Genomic DNA, 22,266 nt, shown 5'->3' with positions numbered 1-22,266 from the left:
GTATTGTACATTGAGCCATAATTATTTTGAAAGAAATATGGTTATAATACAGAAAACAGGTATAGATAGGACTTTTTGGAAATAGTGAGGAACGAAGGGAGATCTCCGAGAAGTAAAGAAAGTTTTGTTTGCAAAATACTGCAGTAAAAGAAACCCTGTCCTTTCCTTGTGTTTTCCCACTATATGTTTGTGTACCCTTGCGTATTTGTTTTCTTCCTGTCTCTGTGTAGTTTCATAGAATTTTTTTTCTAATACTATTCACTATGATGAGGAATACTGTTATCCTCAAATATAATTTGCATTAATAATATGTTATTTTCTTTGTAAAGATGTTTAGACATTATTTATTCTGTTTTGTTTTAATGCTCATGTGTGAAGTTGATGTTTCGAAAGTTATTCTGAACTTTTATGTATCTACTTATCTCATAATTCCTGTAACATTGATGTATATGTTTATTTCTATTCTGTTGTAAAGCATGTACTACAAATGTTATCTGTATTGTTATGTTCTTGAATGATGTATTTTGTACCTTGTTATTGTATTCTTATGTTATAAAATTGTAATTGACAGCAGTTCATCAAATTAAGTAACTTGTAAGTTACATTTCACTGCACACGTTTCTATTGGTCATAGTATATGGACAATATGTGAGAAGTAGGGACTGTTAGTGTTTGCACGTGTGTTAATAATTCGGCAAGGGACTGGTTAACAGCATTGCTGGTTCTCAGGACAATTCAAAAACTTTGTGAGTGCACAAGTGGTGGTTATGGACTTGCTCTATTATCCGCAAGACTCTTCAATGGTGATTGTGCACCTGCATAGTCACAACAGATGGCTGCTGGCCATCTCTACAAGGACTACAGTGGGTCTGCATCTTTGATGACCCACCAGTACCATTATCTCTACAAGGACTACAGTGGATCTACGTCTTTGATGATCCATCAGTACCATTATCTCTACAAGGATTGCATTGGGTCTGCACCTCTGGTGGCCCACCAATACCGTAATCTCTACCAGGACTACAGTGGGTCTGCTCTGTGATGACCTACCCACCAATACTCTTCAAAACTTCGACTGACTCCGCTGTGGGTTTGCTCTGTTGTGGCCCATTACCTGTCAGCATGTCAAGAGTCAGCACTGTCTTTCTGTTGGAAGGACAACGCTACTTCTTCAAGACTGCATGGAAATCCACTACTTCCGTGTGCAGTTTCTTTTACTGCTCAGACTTTGAGAAAAACACTGCAATGTGATGAATGATCAGGACTGTCTTTATGGACTGTGAGAAAATTTTAGCTTTTGACCAACATTGTATCAATAAGTGTGTGCATTTGATTTCTTTGTTATTGTAATTATAAAAATTTTTTTTTCAAATCTGTATTGGCCACTGCCCAAACCAATTTGTAAAATTTTTTGTGGGGAGCATGGGGGCTATGTAAGTAGGCTGTTTAGGTTTTTTTATTGGTAACGCCACCTCTGTATGAAAATCACTGACTGTGCTGTGTGCAGTCTGTGGCTGCTTTGCATTGTTGTAATACTCGCCATTGTAGTGTTAGGCAGCTGGCTGGGAACAGCGCGTAGCGTTGCGCAGTTGGAGGTGAGCTGCCAGCAGTGGTGGATGTGGGGAGAGAGATGGCGGAGTTTTGAAATTTGTCATGAACTGCTATATATATATATATATATATTTATTATGACTATTGAGCTGTCAGTAGTGGCGCTTGCTGTATTGCAGTAGTGGGAGTAACCAAGGTTCTTGTGAGGTAAGTGATTTGTGAAACGTATAGGTTAATGTTAGTCAGGGCCATTCTTTTGTAGGGATTTTTGAAAGTCAGATTACGTTGCGCTAAAAATATTGTGTGTCAGGATAAGCACAGTCGTGTAAAATTGTTTAAAAGGGGACGTTTCAACTTCTGAGGTCATCAGTCCCCTAAAACTTAGGACTACTTAAACCTAACTAACCTAAGGACATCACATACATCCATGCCCGAGGCAGGATTCTAACCTGCGACCGTAGCGGTCGCGCGGTTCCACACTGTAGCGCCTAGAACCGCTCGGCCACCTCGGCCGGCTAAGGTCAAGTATTTAACACATTAAATCATCTGTAAGGTAATCAGATGTTTTATTCTGTTCTATACATCTGAGTTGTATTATTTAAGGAATCCTGGGGAATGGGGGATTACTGTCATGCTATAAACTCTTACAGATTGATCTCACTTTTTTGAGGCCATGTTAGTTGTTTCTTTTTTTTTTTTAATTCTACTGTCACAGTTGTTGGTACGCCATATGTAGCAACTAATGTGTCTACAGGCGACTGAAATATGCTCAGTTTACGATTTCCGAGCCTGGAGGTTATTCAGTATGTATGAACAGCTTTTACGCGTCTCTGGAAACGGAACAGAACGGCCTACGCTGGTGGCAGAAAAAACAATCTAGGTGACAGTGCCGTTGTCACCGAGAGGCAGCAGCTCGGGGGCGAGAGCTGGGGGCGGCGGTTGTGGGTGGCAGCCGTAGGCGGTGGTAGTGGGTGGCAGCTGGGGGCGGTTCTGGGGGCGGCAGCCGGGGGCCGATGACTCTGCCCGGCCGGCGGGAGGCAGGATTAACTGTCCGAGTTCGCCCGGCCGCCGCAGGGCGCCCAGGCTGGGAGGGGGTGGGGGGGCGGAGGATCGATACGCGCGGGGGTGTTTGCTCAGCCCGCAGCTTACCGGCGTCGCCGCGCAGGTGTCGCCTCGGTCGCCGCCTCCAAGTCGTTGTGGGCTCGGCGCGTTCTCACCGGTTTCACTTTATGTCGAGATTACGCGCCGGGCTGCTCAGAAACAAGCTACCGACACCTTTCAACGAGCACTGGAGGAAATTTTCCGCAACGGCAGTTTAAAATCTACGTACAACGGTAATATAATTCATTAACAGAATTCTACAGTTACATCTATTTCAGCCCCCTGCAAAATCAGTGTGAGGGGAATGACAGAGAGTACTTCCCACTGCACCCATTAATAGAGCTTTTCAATACTACTTCTTAAAAATTTTGATATGGAACATGTACAACCTAACGACACATTTACATACCTTCATCTGAAATGTCTCAATATTTTGACGTATGTCAAGAGTGGAATTTGACTTGTAATATTTTAATTTTTAGTTTGAATGTTCGCAGTCGAAGAACCAGTTTTCTGATTCAGTCTATCTGCAAACCATTACGTTTGGAATTGAACACTAGACGCTGGTCCGCCAGTATAAAAGAAGTAGTGGGATATTATGACGTCAGTAGAGAATCAGTATGAGCAGTATGTGTCATTCAGGAGATGTCAACGAAAATGAGCCAGTCATGGATGTCACCTGAGTAGGGAAGCCACGAGGGATATGTCGAGATTTCTAAAGCTAAAAGTCGAGTATTGGTGATGAGACTGTGAAGTGGAAATGCGAAGGCACAACCACAGCTAAACCAATGAGAGGCAGACCTCATGAACGCATAGATAAGAATCCTGTGTTTATGTAAAGGCTCTCTGTGACTTGGTTCCCGAGCTCCACTTTCCCTTTTCTTTCACTGTCTATTTTACTTGCTGTTCTTTGGTCCTGTCTTTGGAAATTCATGCGAACCTCTCTCCCTCTCCCTCTCCCTCTCCCTCTCCCTCTCCCTCCCCCTCTCCCCCTCTCCCTCTCCCTTTCCCTCTCCCTCTCCCTCCAGCCCCATATTTCGCTCCATCTGTAGGTCCCTCTCTTCTCCCCCTTCCACCGTTTATACCAAATATCTTGAATAATTGTCTTTAACGTTTTACCCTATTCTCCCATCACTACTTGTGATGTCTATTTTATCTTCCTTCCATGAGACATCCTTCTATTATTCATGAACAGAAAGTCCGAAAGTGTTCATAGGGCACATTCAGGGCCAGTTGGAGAACATTTTTGCACATAATCGACTTCTATAAGATACTACAAATTTGACTAACATGACAATTCAGTATTTTCACTACATATAGCTCACGCAAAATAACATGGTACATGTACATTCTCGTTCTCAACGCAAAGTGAATATACCCTCTTTGTGCTTCATCCATTAGGAGCGATCTCTTCAGTCATCTGTGTTCAGATGTCTTCACACAGTGCTCCGGTCAGAGACTACTGAACTGTTCGGCTATTGTTTGTACTGGCATAACCTGCTGATACCATCACTTACAGTCTCGCTAGCTGTAGCTTAAAATGGGCTTCAGGCACTGAGTGACCCCTCAATCGTCAAGCTGTGTTGTCCTCACCCCTCCCACAACCTGTGCACAGTTACAGGCTCTTGTCTGCACAGTTACACGCCATCGTCCCCTCCCCTGCCACACTCTCTGCATAGTTACAGGCCTTTATCCCCCCTACCACATCCTCTGCACTGTTATGGGCTGTTGTTCCTGCCCCTACCACGCCCTCTGCACAGTTACACTACCGGCCATTAAAATTGCTACACCATGAACATCACGTGCTACAGACGCGAAATTTAACCGACAGGAAGAAGATGCTGTGATACGCAAATGATTAGCTTTTCAGAGCATTCACACAAGGTTGGCGCCGGTGGCGACACCTACAACGTGACGACATGAAGAAAGTTCCCAACCGATTTCTCATACACAAACAGCAGTTGACCGGCGTTACCTGGTGAAACGTTGTTGTGATACCTCGTGCAAGGAGGAGAAATGCGTAGAATCACGTTTACGACTTTGATGAAGGTCGGATTGTAGCCTTTCGCGATTGCGGTTTATCGTATCGCGACATTGCTGCTCGCGTTGGTCGAGATCCAATGACTGTTAGCAGATTATAGAATCGGTGGGTTCAGGATGGTAATACGTAACGCCGTGCTGGATCCCAACGGCCTCGTATCACTAGCAGTCGAGATGACAGGCATCTTATCCGCATTACTGTAACGGATCGTGCAGCCACGTCTCGATCCCTGCGTCAACAGATGGGGACGTTTGCAAGACAACCGTCTGCACGAACAGTTCGACGACGTTTGCAGCAGCATGGACTATTAGCTCAGAGATCATGGCTGCGGTTACCCTTGACGCTGTATCACAGACAGGAGCACGTGCGATGGTGTACTCAACGACGAAACTGGGTACACGAATCGCAAAACGTCATTTTTTCGGATGAATCCAGGTTCTTGTTACAGCATCATGATGGTCCCATCCGTGTTTTGCGACATCGCAGTGAACGCACACTGGAAGCGTGTATTCGTCATCGCCATACTGGCGTATCACCCGGCGTGATGGTATGGGGTGCCATTGGTTACACGTGTCGGTCACCTCTTGTTCGCATTGACGGCACTTTGAACAGTCGACGTTACATTTCAGATTTGTTATGACCCGTGACTCTACCCTTCATTCGATCCCTGCGAAACCCTACATTTCAGCAGGATAATGCACGACCGCATGTTTCAGGTCCTGTACGGGCCTTTCTGGATACAGAAAATGTTCGACCGCTGCCCCGGCCAGCACATTCTCCCGATCTCTCACCAATTGAAAACGTCTGGTCAATGGTGGCCGAGCAGCTGGCTCGTCAAAATACGCCAGTCACTGCTCTTGATGAACTGTGGTATCGTGTTGAAGCTGCACGTGCAGCTGTACCTGTACAGGCCATCCGAGCTCTGTTTGACTCATGCCCATGCCTATCAAGGCCGTTATCACGGCCAGAGGTGGTTGTTCTGGGTACTGATTTCTCAGGATCTATGCACCCAAATTGCGTGAAAATGTAATCACATGTCGGTTTTAGTATAATATACACTCCTGGAAATGGAAAAAAGAACACATTGACACCAGTGTGTCAGACCCACCATACTTGATCCGGACACTGCGAGAGGGCTGTACAAGCAATGATCACACGCACGGCACAGCGGACACACCAGGAACCGCGGTGTTGGCCGTCGAATGGCGCTAGCTGCGCAGCATTTGTGCACCGCCGCCGTCAGTGTCAGCCAGTTTGCCGTGGCATACGGAGCTCCATCGCAGTCTTTAACACTGGTAGCATGCCGCGACAGCGTGGACGTGAACCGTATGTGCAGTTGACGGACTTTGAGCGAGGGCGTATAGTGGGCATGCGGGAGGCCGGGTGGACGTACCGCCGAATTGCTCAACACGTGGGGCGTGAGGTCTCCACAGTACATCGATGTTGTCGCCAGTGGTCGGCGGAAGGTGCACGTGCCCGTCGACCTGCGACCGACCGCAGCGACGCACAGATGCACGCCAAGACCGTAGGATCCTACGCAATGCCGTAGGGGACCGCACCGCCACTTCCCAGCAAATTAGGGACACTGTTGCTCCTGGGGTATCGGCGAGGACCATTCGCAACCGTCTCCATGAAGCTGGGCTACGGTCCCGCACACCGTTAGGCCGTCTTCCGCTCACGCCCCAACATCGTGCAGCCCGCCTCCAGTGGTGTCGCGACAGGCGTGAATGGAGGGACGAATGGAGACGTGTCGTCTTCAGCGATGAGAGTCGCTTCTGCCTTGGTGCCAATGATGGTCGTATGCGTGTTTGGCGCCGTGCAGGTGAGCGCCACAATCAGGACTGCATACGACCGAGGCACACAGGCCAATACCCGGCATCATGGTGTGGGGAGCGATCTCCTACACTGACCGTACACCACTGGTGATCGTCGAGGGGACACTGAATAGTGCACGGTACATCCAAACCGTCATCGAACCCATCGTTCTACCATTCCTAGACCGGCAAGGGAACTTGCTGTTCCAACAGGACAATGCACGTCCGCATGTATCCCGTGCCACCCAACGTGCTCTAGAAGGTGTAAGTCAACTACCCTGGCCAGCAAGATCTCCGGATCTGTCCCCCATTGAGCATGTTTGGGACTGGATGAAGCGTCGTCTCACGCGGTCTGCACGTCCAGCACGAACGCTGGTCCAACTGAGGCGCCAGGTGGAAATGGCATGGCAAGCCGTTCCACAGGACTACATCCAGCATCTCTACGATCGTCTCCATGGGAGAATAGCAGCCTGTATTGCTGCGAAAGGTGGATATACACTGTACTAGTGCCGACATTGTGCATGCTCTGTTGCCTGTGTCTATGTGCCTGTGGTTCTGTCAGTGTGATCATGTGATGTATCTGACTCCAGGAATGTGTCAATAAAGTTTCCCCTTCCTGGGACAATGAATTCACGGTGTTCTTATTTCAATTTCCAGGAGTGTATTTGTCCAATGAATACCCGTTTATTATCTGCATCTCTTCTTGGTGTAGCAGTTTTAATGGCCAGTATTTTGTGTGCAACCTGACCAGTTTCATGTCATGTCTGTGCTGGAGGAGCATTCATTGCATTCATCTGTATATTTTGTTATGTAATTACATTATTTCATGATGTCTGAACCGTCTGACCTCCAGGAAGCTGCCTCTAGTGATCTTTAACAAACACACTATTAGCTAATTCTTTTCTAGCCAGTGTAACGCCGCTTCATAAAACTGTGTGTGCTGCAGTCTCCAAACATTGTGGAGGATGATTGTAGAAATCGTAGGAAATCAGCAGAATGAATCACTCACGAGTTCCAAAATGCTTCGAACAGTGCAGTTACCACGATGAGTGTGCATAGGGAGTTAAAGGAATATGGTCGAGCGTCACCTCATAAGCGACACATTTCTACTATCAATGCTAAGTGACGCTGGAGGGGTTGCAAAGAGAGATGCCTTTGCACAGTGAATGACTGCAAACAAGTGATGTAATGTGATGACTCATGTCGTACGCTGCTCGAACACGATGGTAGTCTTCGGTTTTGGCGAATGGTCGGAACATATTACTTGCCAGTATGTTTAGGAAAATTAAAGAGACTTTTGGAGAGAAGAGAACCACTTGTATGAATATCAAGAGCACAGATGGCAACCCAGTTCTAAGCAAAGAAGGGAAGGCAGAAAGGTGGAAGGAGTATATAGAGGGTTTATACAAGGGCGATGTACTTGAGGACAATATTATGGAAATGGAAGAGGATGTAGATGAAGATGAAATGGGAGATACGATACTGCGTGAAGAGTTTGACAGAGCACTGAAAGACCTGAGTCGAAACAAGGCCCCGGGAGTAGACAACATTCCATTAGAACTACTGATGGCCTTGGGAGAGCCAGTCATGACAAAACTCTACCATCTGGTGAGCAAGATGTATGAGACAGGCGAAATACCCACAGACTTCAAGAAGAATATAATAATTCCAATACCAAAGAAAGCAGGTGTTGACAGATGTGAAAATTACCGAACTATCAGTTTAATAAGTCACAGCTGCAAAATACTAACACGAATTCTTTACAGACGAATGGAAAAACTGGTAGAAGCGGACCTCGGGGAAGATCAGTTTGAATTCCGTAGAAATGTTGGAACACGTGAGGCAATACTAACCTTACGACTTATCTTAGAAGAAAGATTAAGAAAAGCCAAAACTACGTTTCTAGCATTTGTAGACTTAGAGAAAGCTTTTGACAACGTTAACTGGAATACCCTCTTTCAAATTCTGAAGGTGGCGGGGGTAAAATACAAGGAGCGAAAGACTATTTACAATTTGTACAGAAACCAGACGGCAGTTATAAGAGTCGAGGGGCATGAAAGGGAAGCAGTGGTTGGGAAAGGAGTGAGACAGGGTTGTAGCCTCTCCCCGATGTTATTCAATCTGTATATTGAGCAAGCAGTAAAGGAAACAAAAGAAAAATTCGGAGTAGGTATTAAAATTCATGGAGAAGAAATAAAAACTTTGAGGTTCGCCGATGACATTGTAATTCTGTCAGAGACAGCAAAGGACTTGGGAGAGCAGTAGAACGGAATGGACAGTGTCTTGAAAGGAGGATATAAGATGAACATCAACATAAGCAAAACGAGGATAATGGAAATTAGTCAAATTAAATCGGGTGATGCTGAGGGGATTAGATTAGGAAATGAGACACTTAAAGTAGTAAAGGAGTTTTGCTATTTAGGGAGTAAAATAACTGATGATGGTCGAAGTAGAGAGGATATAAAATGTAGACTGGCAATGGCAAGGAAATCGTTTCTGAAGAAGAGAAATTTGTTAACATCTAGTATAGATTTAAGTGTCAGGAAGTAGTTTCTGAAAGTATTTGTATGGAGTGTAGCCATGTATGGAAGTGAAACATGGACGATAACCAGTTTGGACAAGAAGAGAATAGAAGCTTTCGAAATGTGGTGCTACAGAAGAATGCTGAAGATAAGGTGGGTAGATCACGTAACTAATGAGGAGGTATTGAATAGGATTGGGGAGAAGAGAAGTTTGTGGCACAACTTGACTAGAAGAAGGGATCTGTTGGTAGTACATGTTTTGAGGCATCAAGGGATCACAAATTTAGCATTGGAGGGCAGCGTGGAGGGTAAAAATCGTAGAGGGAGACCTAGAGATCAATACACTAAGCAGATTCAGAAGAATGTAGGTTGCAGTAGGTACGTGGAGATGAAGAAGCTTGCACAGGATAGAGTAGCATGGAGAGCTGCATCAAACCAGTCTCAGGACTGAAGACCAACAACAACATGTTTAGTGCCAACAGTAAAGTACGAAGGAGTTGATGTTAAGGTATGGGAGTGTTTTTCGTTGTTACATTGTGGTCCCCTTATTGCGCTTAAGATAATGGTAAATGCCGAATGATATGAATACATTATACAGCATTTTGTTCTATATACAACAGAGAGAATGATTTTTTGTATCAACATGACAGTGCACCCCGTCTTGAAATACGATCTTTGATACGGAGCTCTGCCGACAATAACATCTCTGAAATGGGCTGGCTTTCCCAGGATCCCACACTGAACGAACAGAAGACCTTTGCGATACGTTAGAACGTAAATTTCGCTGAAGATCTACATTCTCTGGTTTCCGCTCTTGAAGAAAAACGTGCTTTCATTCCTTCAGGAACATCCAGTCACCTCATCTAACGTGCTCCTGGCAGAGTTCAAACCGCCATAAAGTCCATGTTAATGCCCAATATATGTGTCTGCATACTATTCATCCTGTACTATAGTTTATGATGACGGTTTGGTTCAATAACTGAAGGAAAAATAAAGAAAGGTAAAATGAAGACATGTTAATACCATCAGACCGTAACACATAGCTACACGGTAAAATCACTCCAGGACTTACACTTAGTAACACAACGACTGTTATGAAAAAATCAGAATGCATCCTAACTGCCGCCGAACTCATGATACCCCTACTAGATTACTCGTGTTGGTCGGATTTTCCCTGCCCGTCAGTAAGCTCTCAGCTCTGCTGAGACTTTGGCGTACCGGTTCCGCATGTTTCTGCGGCCTGCATACTGTATGGGTGTAATTTTGTTTTTTCGTGTACCTTATATAAAAGGAAAATGGTTGGAGGAATTAATTATTTTGCCCCAAGACACTGGCGTCAGCCATCATAACAGATGACATAACCTGCTGTGCAGAGTAAACAGAGGACCACAAACAGCTGACAGACGGCAGTGCATTTCTTAGCGGCAATAATTTTGTGAGACTCAACGGATTTGTCCGCGTCTTCAAACTGGACACCACTTTGGCGACCTGCGTGGCCCTAACCCGCCCCAGTCGGTTAATTCCACAGCGGCATCCGAACCACGTGTCATTCATGGTGAATATTCACATCCTTGAGATTTGAGGTTTGATTAAAGGCAGATAGAAAAAATCTGTGGCCCGACTAACATTCCATCTTGCGACCTTTGGGTCTATAGGCCCGCTCCTTAACGGTAGACCACCTAGCCCGAATACATTTATAAATTAATACACCTTTTTTGTATCAGACCGAAAAAGTTGTTACCTGTAGCGACTGTAATGTTGTGTCATTGTTACCAATTTGGTTTGGGGCTCTCAAGTATGGTTTTTCATTGTGCAATGTAGGTTTTGTTTTAGAGTTGGTTATATGATGTCTGAGAGAAATATGAATAGCAACGCTTCTGTAGCCCGAAGAAGAAGAATAATAATAATAGTATGCTGATAATCAGAAGTGATGCGTCAGTTTTAGACAGATTCGTTTTCGTAACTGTGATGTGTATCGAAGAAGAAAATTTAGACTGCAGCACCTGCAGTTCTATGAAGCAGCGTTACACCGGCTTGAAAAGAATTGGGCGATGGTGTGTTTATTAAACATCGCTAGGGCCAGCTTCCTGGAGGTTAAACTGTTCAAACCTAATTTCTTCTCCTATAGGATGGATAGGTGTGGTGTATTAAAATTAATGATAACAGAAAACTAAATTGGGGGGTAGATAATGGAGGAAGAAGTGGGAAACTGTTGCATTCCCTCCCTCCTGCCCCCAGAAGCCAACCGTAGATGAGCACTTGACGGATTTTCTTTTTATTTATAGATCCGGTTCTGTGAGACCAAGCGAACTAAAGCTACTTGCGCTTTGACCAGCACATTACACAGCGTACAGAATGCTGATTAGAACATTGATAAACGAAGTGTTAAACAATTACTAATTAATAAACGTGGAAAAGAGAGTACACGAATAAATAAAGCTTTGTAGAGAAAATTTGTCTGCAAGAAACTCATGTACAGAACAGGAGTGTGCCACAAGAAAACTGGTCAACTTGTATTTGGATGCTTGATGTCTGTCACTCATTTTGTTTTCAGTTCTACTGGAAGCCTATGGAAAAAGATGCTTGCTGAAGAGTGTATTCTTTATGTTCACTGCTATAGATAGTTTTATCTAAATGTGTATTATTTTCCCCTGTAGCGTTCACTAAATTGATGTTCATCCCACATCGTATGATGGAAATACGCACAGAAACAGTCGAGTTAGAGGTATCTGGACTACGGCATATACGAAGTTCGCGAAATGACACAGCGGATCTGTTTGACAGCCTGTTCCTATGCTAAGAATGTTCTTGATCAGTGCATAACTATAACTACGTACGAGGTAACAGAATGAAAGTGAGCGTCAAGGGAAGCCTTTGTGTTTCATTGTCAGCCATAGTGGAGATCGTTTTTATACTGAAGACAGCAGCATTCAGTTTCTGCAGGTGCTTCACCAATGATAGTCTCCCATGTACCCTCACTCGTATAAATTTAAAATGGTCGACATCACTAACTGTTTGACCACCCTTCGGACAACAGTGTGTATTCCATTTTGAACGTTAATTCGTTCTCTGAAAGCCATGTGCAATTGTTACTGACTACGGTGTTAGCTACGAGTACATAATTTATATCACATGCCTTTCAAAATAAGACTTGGGACATCTGCAAAGATAACAATTTTTGTGTCGTTTGTCATTTTTAGTGGCATATTATTCATATACGCCAGGGGAAAAAATCGCAACACCAAGAAAAATGGAAATGAGCGTTGGGCGTCATTGGCCGGAATGCCCCTTACGGGGCAGGTCCGGCCGCCTTGGTGCAGGTCTCATTACATTCGACGCCACATTGGACAACCTGCGCGCCGGATGGGGATGAAATGATGATGAAGACACACAACATCCAGTCCCTGAGTGGAGAAAATCCCCGACCCAGCCGGGAGTCGAATCCGGGCCCACAGGACGGCAATCCGTCACTCTGACCACTCGGCTATCGGGACGGACAACACCAAGAAGGAGTTGTGCGACATAAACGAAAGTTGGTAGGCGTGTTCCTACATCTTAACGATGATGCCAGTTCAGATTTCGCGCCAGTCGCTTAAGAGAGGCGGTAGAAGCGCCACTGTGAGGATGCAAGTAATGTTTGCGTTAAATACACGTTGTAACTCTCATGAGCGTTAGTTACCTTTCAGATTGGGCGTAATGAGTTGATGCTAGTCAAGAATACCTTTAAGAGGGCGAAGGCGCCATTGAGCCGTGTGCGGCTCGCGTTGGTAGGTTGGGATCGTGTAATACGGATAGTGGCGTCTCGTTTTTTTCTTGTTTTTACTGGTGCCACTACGTTTGCTAGCATTGTCTGTCCGCGAGTTATCGACATCTAGTACCGTGGTACTATCTTTGGAATTACAGCAAGTGTTTTCCAGGTCGGGTGCGTCGGTAGTTCGATTGAGACAGAGCTGGAGGGAGGTCCGGCAGCGAGGCGACATGCCGGAACCGCTGGCGGCACGCAGTTATTGCCAGATGGAGGGGCTGTACTTGCGAGGGTCGCAACCTCGTGAATGCAATTTGCCTAGAGAATTTTTAGTTAGATATTGTCTCTTAATAGTGAAATTTTGAAAATTGTGTGTTTTTTTAATATAATATTTTAGTATCTCTGGTAGAAGTTTAACTGTTCTTAACAATTTTCTATCCAGGCCTTCAGCCGCCTAATAAATTGATTTTCTGGCCAATAAGGCCAGCAAAGCAAAACGAGGATAATGGAATGTAGTCGAATTAAGTCGGGTGATGTTGAGGGTATTACATTAGGAAATGAGACACTTAAAGTAGTAAAGGAGTTTTGCTATTTTGGGAGCAAAATAACTGATGATGGTCGAAGTAGAGAGGATATAAAATGTAGACTGGCAACGGCAAGGAAAGCGTTTCTGAAGAAGAGAAATTTGTTAACATCGAGTATAGATTTAAGTGTCAGGAAGTCTTTTCTGAAAGTATTTGTATGGAGTGTAGCCATGTATGGATGTGAAACATGGATAATAAATAGTTTGGACAAGAAGAGAATAGAAGCTTTCGAAATGTGGTGCTATAGAAGAATGCTGAAGATTAGATGGGTAGATCACATAACTAATGAGGAGGTACTGAATTGGATTGGGGAGAAGAGGAGTTTGTGGCACAACTTGACCAGAAGAAGGGATCGGTTGGTAGGACATGTTCTGAGGCATCAAGGGATCACCAGTTTAGTATTGGAGGGCAGCGTGGAGGGTAAAAACCGTAGGGGGAGACCAAGAGATGAATACACTAAGCAGATTCAGAAGGATGTAGGTTGCAGTAGGTACTGGGAGATGAAGAAGCTTGCACAGGATAGAGTAGCATGGAGAGCTGCATCAAACCAGTCTCAGGACTGAAGACCACAACAACAACAACAACAACAAGGCCTTCAACCATGAGTGCAACTTGCTTAAGAATTTTTTATTAGACATTGTGTCTTAATAGTCGAATTTGATAATTGTTCCTTATTGTCAACCTCATTCGCAATTGGTTTCAAATAAAGTGTACGTGATTTTAAAAAAAAAATTACTGAGCAACCAACGGTAACTGAGTAAGGCGCCGTCAACACCAAATCCTGCCTTCCCTAAGTCCCACGTTTCAACCATAACCAACACCTCACTAAGTTTGAACGGGTGTCGTGTAACAGGGAGACGAGAAGCTGTATATTCTGCAATATTGCAGAAAGACTTGGCAGGAATGTAGCCACTGTACATGATTACTGCCAGCTGTGGACACAAGAATGTACTGTCGCAAGAGGACCCGTCTCCGAACCATTGTTTTCAGCGTACGGCTTGGCGCATCGTAACTGCATCTACAGCAGCAGTCTGACCAGCAGTTGGTACCAAACTCAACGAACTACTACAAATGGGTTACTTCAAGGACAGCTCAGAGCCAGACGCCCAGAAGCATGCCTTCCATTGACCCCAAACCATCGGCATTTGCTACCTCAGTGGTATCAAGCGAGAGCTCATTGGAGGGCGGGATGGACGTCTGTTGTGTTTTCTGATGAGAGCTGGTTCTGCCTCGGTGCCAGTGATGGCCGCGTGTTGGTTAAAAGGAGGCCAGTTGAAGGCGTGCAACCAACCTGTTTGCGTGCTTGACATACTGGACCTTCACTTGGAGTTACGGTCTGAGATGCGATTTCGTATGACAGCAGGAGCACTCTCGCAATTATCCCACGCACCCTGACTGTTAATTTGTACGTCAGTCTGGTGATCTGACCTGCTGTCCTGTCATGCATTCCAGGGGTGTTTTCCAACGCGATAACGATCGCCCACATACCGCTGTTGTAACCCAACATGCTCTACATTGTCGACACGTTGCCTTGGCCTTACCCGATCACCAGATCTATCTCCAGTCGAGAAGATATATCGATATATCATCGAATGACAACTCCAACGTCATCCACAAACTGCATTAACCGTTGCTGTATCGGCCGACCAAGTGTAACAGGCACGGAACTTTATCCCAGTAACTGGCATCCTGTACCTGTACGTTTCGATGTTTTCATGTATAACTCTGGGTATCACACTGCTTATTAATGCACCAGCATTTCACATTTGCAATGGCTTACGTCACTCTTGCATTAAACTGTGACCGTGCAACGTTAATCATTTAAATACGCTGCGTACAAAAATGCATTCCAAAAATTTCTTTACTCTACATAAATTAATTTTTGGTGTTGCTATTTCCTTTCTGTCACTTCATATCAAGAAAAACAATGGACCCAGAACACATCCGTGTGGTACCCCCCCACTATACAAGACCGTAATTGTTGGGTGCATAGTTACGCGTAGTCAGCGCGTACACAACTTTCCCACAAGAGCGCGCCCCACTAACAAGGGGAGGCCGCCAATTGTGAAATTCAGATTCGATTCATACTGCGCATAATAAAAGCTCATGGCCAGAGGTGTAATGTGGCAAAGCACCAAGATGCACTTCTCAGCCGTTGTCGAGAAAATCGACAGTTAAAAGAAACCGTTGCGGTGAAATACTCTGTACGATTAATAATTTTCTACAGCGTCGTAGCGCAGCGGTAAGCGCTCGGCTTCGTACTCCGAAGGTCGCCGGATCGAATCTCGCGCCATGCGTTTTTTTTATTATTAGTCTTTTGTAATTCAAATATATATATATATATATATATATATATATATATAAACTATTAATGAATTGCTTATGCATGTTGGTGACGGCGGATCGCTCTCCAATTGTACCGCCTCCATTTTTCCGTTTTTTTAACAGGGTGTACCAAAGCTCTCCCGTCCACACTGATTTTCGACGATGTTATAAGTTGCGCTAGGGACCGCATCTACCTTCTTTTGAAGTTAGCAGGCAACTACGCTCTTATGCGGCGGCTCGTTTCGGCCCATTCAACATCTGTCCTTCAAGTGTAACGAGCGAGTAACGGAGTTTATATTTCATACCTGCCGCAGCAAATTTGTGTTCGTGGGGTCTCTATTCTAATTCGAACGTTTGACTTACGCTATATGTATTCGTTTCGCAATACCGTTTCTACGTCTTCCGTTAACTATATGTGGTTAACACTATGAAGACAATTATTAACATTTGTGAAATACAACTTTGTTTGCGGAAAACATAATGATGTTTGAAGTCGCCAGTTTTTCCACGACAAACGACTTTCAACAACTTATTATATGTATAATTGTTCCAACTGATTGCCGGGAATTATATATATTTGAATAACAAAAAACAAATACTAATAAAAAAAGGGTTGCATGGCGCGAGACTCGATCCAGCGACCTTCCGATTCCGAAGCCGAGCGCTTACCGCTGCGCCACGACGATGTGGAAAATTATTAATCGTAGAGAGTATTTCACCGGAACGGTTTCTTTTAACTGTCGATTTTCTCGACAACGGCTGAGAAGTGCATCTTGGTGCTTTGCCACATTACACCTCTGGCCATGAACTTTTATTATGCGCAGTATGAATCGAATCTGAATTTCACAATTGGCGGCCTTCCCTTGTAAGCACAACAGCGCAGGCGCAGCGCTCGTCCGTCTCCGCACTACGAGATGGCGCTGTCTTAGAGAGAGACCAAATTCTGCTACCGCCAATCCGCGTATTAATATGTAACGCAGCCAATGATATTGCTGCTAACGTAGAACCTTTTCTCCTCACGGATCACACTCGCGCAGTGATACCTGAATGCGCGAGGCATTATAACAAGTGTACAGACCTCTGATTAGTCAGTCTGCATCAGTCTGCATTTAGTCTGCATTAGTCTGCAGTCTGCGCATAATAAGATTATCATATTCCTGTACATAGCCATGAAGAGAAGTGTATAGACACTTTGTCAAGTATCAGAGATGTGTGAGAATAAGATTAATGTACCAAGACCAAAGGAACTTCAGATTGTCAATTGTAAACAGCATCAAGAATCAAGTTACGTAATATCTATGATTTTTATTATTTTAATAAATGTGTGTGAAAATTAATCAAGTTCTGTTTAAAGTTGGTCACCGTCAATCTGCTACTCTAAGCTTGCAAGTGGCATTTCTATCGTCTGACCTAACGACAGAAGATAAACACGCCACGATAAGACCACGAGACATATTGCTGACACTCACCTACTTCGCTAGAGTGACAAATAATCTGATGGTGTGTGTACCGAAGGTCTTACAGAACGCACACCACAGTACTCAAATTCAAACTTCTTCCCCGTTTGTAGATACTGGCTGACATTCTTCTGCTTTCCAAATATGGAGCAAACCGCCGTTGAACTTTTTCCCCAATCGTTAACCCCTAATCCCTTAACGTTACCTAGCGACATCTACTCGTCAGACACTGTGGTTACAATATCCGTCCTCGTCTGTAGTGTCATCTGCGTTGTCGACGAATAGTCCTAGTGGCCACGGAACGCGCTGACGCCTTTACAACGAGAGCATAGGGCGGGGGTGGATGTAGGGGTGGGGTGAGGGAGTAACTCCTTTGTCCTCGCGTTACGGCTCGTTAGCGCGCCAACCTGTTGGCAGCCCTGTATCCTTATCCTTATCCTCGCCCCTTTCCTCTGCAACGTCGCTGCAGAAAAACACGCGAGGCCACCGGCGGTACGGCTGAGGTTGCTGCTCGCCGTGGTTCAAAAGAGGTTCAATAAGTGCGACTCTGAATCCTGATATGAAGAGAGTCGCACAGGAGAGCAAAGTGGGGTGCAGTAGTACAGAAACCACGCGGAATCCTCGGGTGTTATACATTACATGTAAACTGAAGGTGGAGAGGGGAAGAAGTAACAGGTTCAAATGGCTCTGATCAGTATGGGACTTAACCTTGAAATTATAATTTCGTACAAAGAAATATGCATCTCAGTGTTTGTGACGTCCTGAACTATGATAGGTAAAAACGTGAAACTTCCTGGCAAATTAAAACAGTGTGCTGGACGGAGATTGGAACTAGCTTTTCTTGAGCAAGTGCTCTATTATGGCTAGGTTGTTCTTTTCCCCAGAGTGATTGATTTCTAAAAATGTGGTTGGAATCGACCCAGCGGTTTGGAAGAAGATGAGCAACATACACACCCATTTTTACAATATGTATTTATATGTATATGTATGCACAAATTTATGTATGTCCAGGAAGGAACACGTGTTGCATTGATATTGGCTCTGATATTCTATGTATACTTTAATGAATTTGCTCATTATTCATCTTTTACAATAACATCTTTCCCGTTCCTGACTTTTTTAAATTTTTATTTTGGTGGGGGTCGGCTATCATTCAATTTCTTGTCTGTTATTTGTAAATTGAAGGAGGTGAAGAGAAGAAAGGAAAGGAAAAGGAGGGGATCACTGCTGTTAGCTGCATTGGGACATCAGGCAGAATCAGCAGCGTCGATTGAAAATGTGTACCAGACTGGGATTCGAACCTGGGATCCCCTTCTTACTAGGCTTGTGCGATAACCACTGCGCCACCCTCCGACACAGCATTATCACCACTGTGCAGCGTACTTTGGCACGCCTCACAGCTGATCCTCATTCCCAGCCAGCACCACCTATTCCTATAATCTGATAGGCCTAGCTGGGCAATGGATACACCTTTCTTCAGTGCGGAGGCACACATGCACTATTTAATCAAAAGTATCCGGACATCTGGCTGAAAATGACTTACAAGTTCGTGGCCCTTTCATCGGTAATGTTGGAATTCAATATGGTGTTGGCCCACCCTCAGCCTTGATGACAGCTTCCATTCTCGCAGGCATACGTTCAATCAGGTGCTGGAAGGTTTGTTGGGGAATGGTAGCCCATTCTTCAAGGAGTGCTGCACTGAGGAGAGGTATCGATGTCGGTCGGTGATACCTGGCACGAAGTCGGCCTTCCAAAACATACCGAAGGTGTTTTATCCTCTAGAACTTATACTTAAACCTAACTAGCCTACGGACATCACACACATCCATACCCGAGGCAGGATTCGAGCCTGCGACCGTAGCGGTCGCGTGGTTTCAGACTGTAGCGTCTAGAACTGCTCGGCCACCTCGGCCGGAGAAATAACAGGAAAGGGAGGGAATCACTGCTGTCAGTGGCATCGGGACACTACGCGGAATCAGCGGCAACCAGTGAAAATGTGTACAGGACTGGAATTAAAACCCAGTATCTCGTGCTTGCTAGACAGGTGCGGTAACCAGTGCGCCATCTGGAAAACAGCGTTACCGCAACTGTACGGACTGTCTCGACACGCCTCACGGCTGACCCCCACCCCCAGCGAGCGCCACCTATCTGCAGTCTCTGTCCATTTCTAAAACGTTCTTCCTCTGATATTCCGACAGCAGGCGGACGTACACTACGTGATCACAAGTATCCGGATACCCCCAAAAACATATGTTTTTCATATTAGATGCGCTGTGCTGCCAGGTACTCAATATTAGCGACCTCAGTACTCATTAGACATCGCGAGAGAGCAGAATGGAGCGCTACGCGGAACTCACGGATTTCGAGCATGATCAGGAGATTCGGTGACGTGTCGTACGTCTGTACGCGAGATTTCCACACCCTTAACGTCCCTAGGTCCTCTGTTTCCGATGTGATAGTGAAGTGGAAACGTGAAGGGACCCGTACAGCACAAAAGCGTACAAGCCGATCTGGTTTGTTGAATGACAGAACGCCGACAGCTGAAGAGGCCCGTAATGTGGAAGAGGCAGACATCTATTCAGATCATCACACAGGAATTTTAAACTGCATCAGGATCCACTGAAAGTACTATGACAGTTAGGCGGGAGGTAAGAAAACTTGAATTTCATGGTCGAGTGGCTGCTCATAAACTACACATCACGCCTGTAAATGCCAAATGACGCCTCGCTTGGTGTAAGGAGCGTAAACATTGGACGATTGAACAGTGGGGAAACCTTATACGAAGTGACGAATCTCGGTACACAATGTGGTGACCCCATGGCAGGATGCGGGTATGGCGAAAGCCTGGTGAACGTCATTTGCCAGCGTGTGTAGTGCCAACAGTAAAATTCGGAGGCTGTGATGTTACGGTGTGGTCGTGTTTTTCAAATGGCTCTGAGCACTATGGGACTCAACATCTTAGGTCATAAGTCCCCTAGAACTTAGAACTACTTAAACCTAACTAACCTAAGGACATCACACACACCCATGCCCGAGGCAGGATTCGAACCTGCGACCGTAGCAGTCCCGCGGTTCCGGACTGCAGCGCCAGAACCGCTAGACCACCGCGGCCGGCTCGTGTTTTTCATGGAGGGGGCTTGCACCCCATGTTGTTTTGCGTGGCACTATCACAGCACAGGCCTACATTGATGTTTTAAGCACCTTCTTGCTGTCCACTGTTGAAGAACAATTTGTAGATGTCGATTGCATCTTTCAACACTATCGAGCACCTGTTCATGATGCACGGCCTGTGGTGGAGTGGTTACACGACAATAACATTCCAGTAATGGACTGGCCTCCACAGAGTCCTGACTTGAATCCTATAAAACACCTTCGGTATGTTTTGGAAGGCCGACTTCGTGCCAGGCCTCACCGACCGACGTCGATACCTCTCCTCAGTGCAGCACTCCGTGAAGAATGGGCTGCCATTCCCCAACTAACCTTCCAGCACCTGATTGAACGTATGCCTGCGAGAATGGAAGCTGTCATCAAGGCTGAGGGTGGGCCAACACCATATTGAATTCCAACATTACCGATGAAGGCGCCACGAACTTGTAAGTCATTTTCAGCCAGATGTCCGGATACTTTTGAGTAAATAGTGAATCTGTGCCTCCGCACTGCCTCCATCGCCCAGCTAGGCCTATCAGATTATAGGAATAGGTGGTGCTGGCTGGGAATGAGGATCAGCTGTGAGGCGTGCCAAAGTAGGCTGCACAGTGGTGATAATGCTGTGTCGGCGGGTGGCGCAGTGGTTAACGCACAAGCCTAGTAAGAAGGAGATCCCAGGTTCGAATCCCAGTCTGGTACACATTTTCAATCGACGCTGCTGATTATGCCTGATGTCCCAATGCAGCTAACAGCAGTGATCCCCTCCTTTTCCTTTCCTTTCTTCTCTTCACCTCCTTCAATTTACAAATAACAGACAAGAAATTGAATGATAGCCGACCCCCACCAAAATAAAAATTTAAAAAAGTCAGGAACAGGAAAGATGTTATTGTAAAAGATGAATAATGAGCAAATTCATTAAAGTATACATAGAATATCAGAGCCAATATCAATGCAACACGTGTTCCTTCCTGGACATACATAAATTTGTGCATACATATACAGGGTTATTACAAATGATTGAAGCGATTTCACAGTTCTACAATAACTTTATTATTTGAGATATTTTCACAATGCTTTGCACACACATACAAAAACTCAAAAAGTTTTTTTAGGCATCCACATATGTTCGATATGTGCCCCTTTAGTGATTCGGCAGACATCAAGCCGATAATCAAGTTCCTCCCACACTCGGCGCAGCACGTCCCCATCAATGAGTTCGAAAGCATCGTTGATGCGAGCTCGCAGTTCTGGCACGTTTCTTGGTAGAGGAGGTTGAAACACTGAATCTTTCACATAACCCCACAGAAAGAAATCGCATGGGGTTACGTCGGGAGAGAGTGGAGGCCATGACATGAATTGCTGATCATGATGTCCACCACGACCGATCCATCGGTTTTCCAATCTCTTGTTTAAGAAATGCCGAACATCATGATGGAAGTGCGGTGGAGCACCATCCTGTTGAAAGATGAAGTCGGCGCTGTCGGTCTCCAGTTGTGGCATGAGCCAATTTTCCAGCATGTCCAGATACACGTGTCCTGTAACGTTTTTTTCGAAGAAGAAAAAGCGGCCGTAAACTTTAAACCGTGAGATTGCACAAAACACGTTTTTGGTGAATTGCGAATTTGCTGCACGAATGCGTGAGGATTCTCTACCACCCAGATTCGCACATTGTGTCTGTTCACCATTAAGAAAAAATGTTGCTTCATCACTGAAAACAAGTTTCGCACTGAACGCATCCTCTTCCATGAGCTGTTGCAACCGCGCCGAAAATTCAAAGCGTTTGACTTTGTCATCGGGTGTCAGGGCTTGTAGCAATTGTAAACGGTAAGGCTTCTGCTTTAGCCTTTTCCGTAAGATTTTCCAAACCGTCGGCTGTGGTACGTTTAGCTCCCTGCTTGCTTTATTCGTCGACTTCCGCGGGCTACGCGTGAAATTTGCCCGCACGCGTTCAACCGTTTCTTCGCTCACTGCAGGCCGAC

Source organism: Schistocerca nitens, chromosome 10 (assembly GCF_023898315.1).
Source record: "Schistocerca nitens isolate TAMUIC-IGC-003100 chromosome 10, iqSchNite1.1, whole genome shotgun sequence".
Taxonomy (NCBI): domain Eukaryota; kingdom Metazoa; phylum Arthropoda; class Insecta; order Orthoptera; family Acrididae; genus Schistocerca; species Schistocerca nitens.
The sequence above is the reverse complement of the archived record's forward strand: the minus strand, read 5'-3'. Positions refer to the sequence as shown.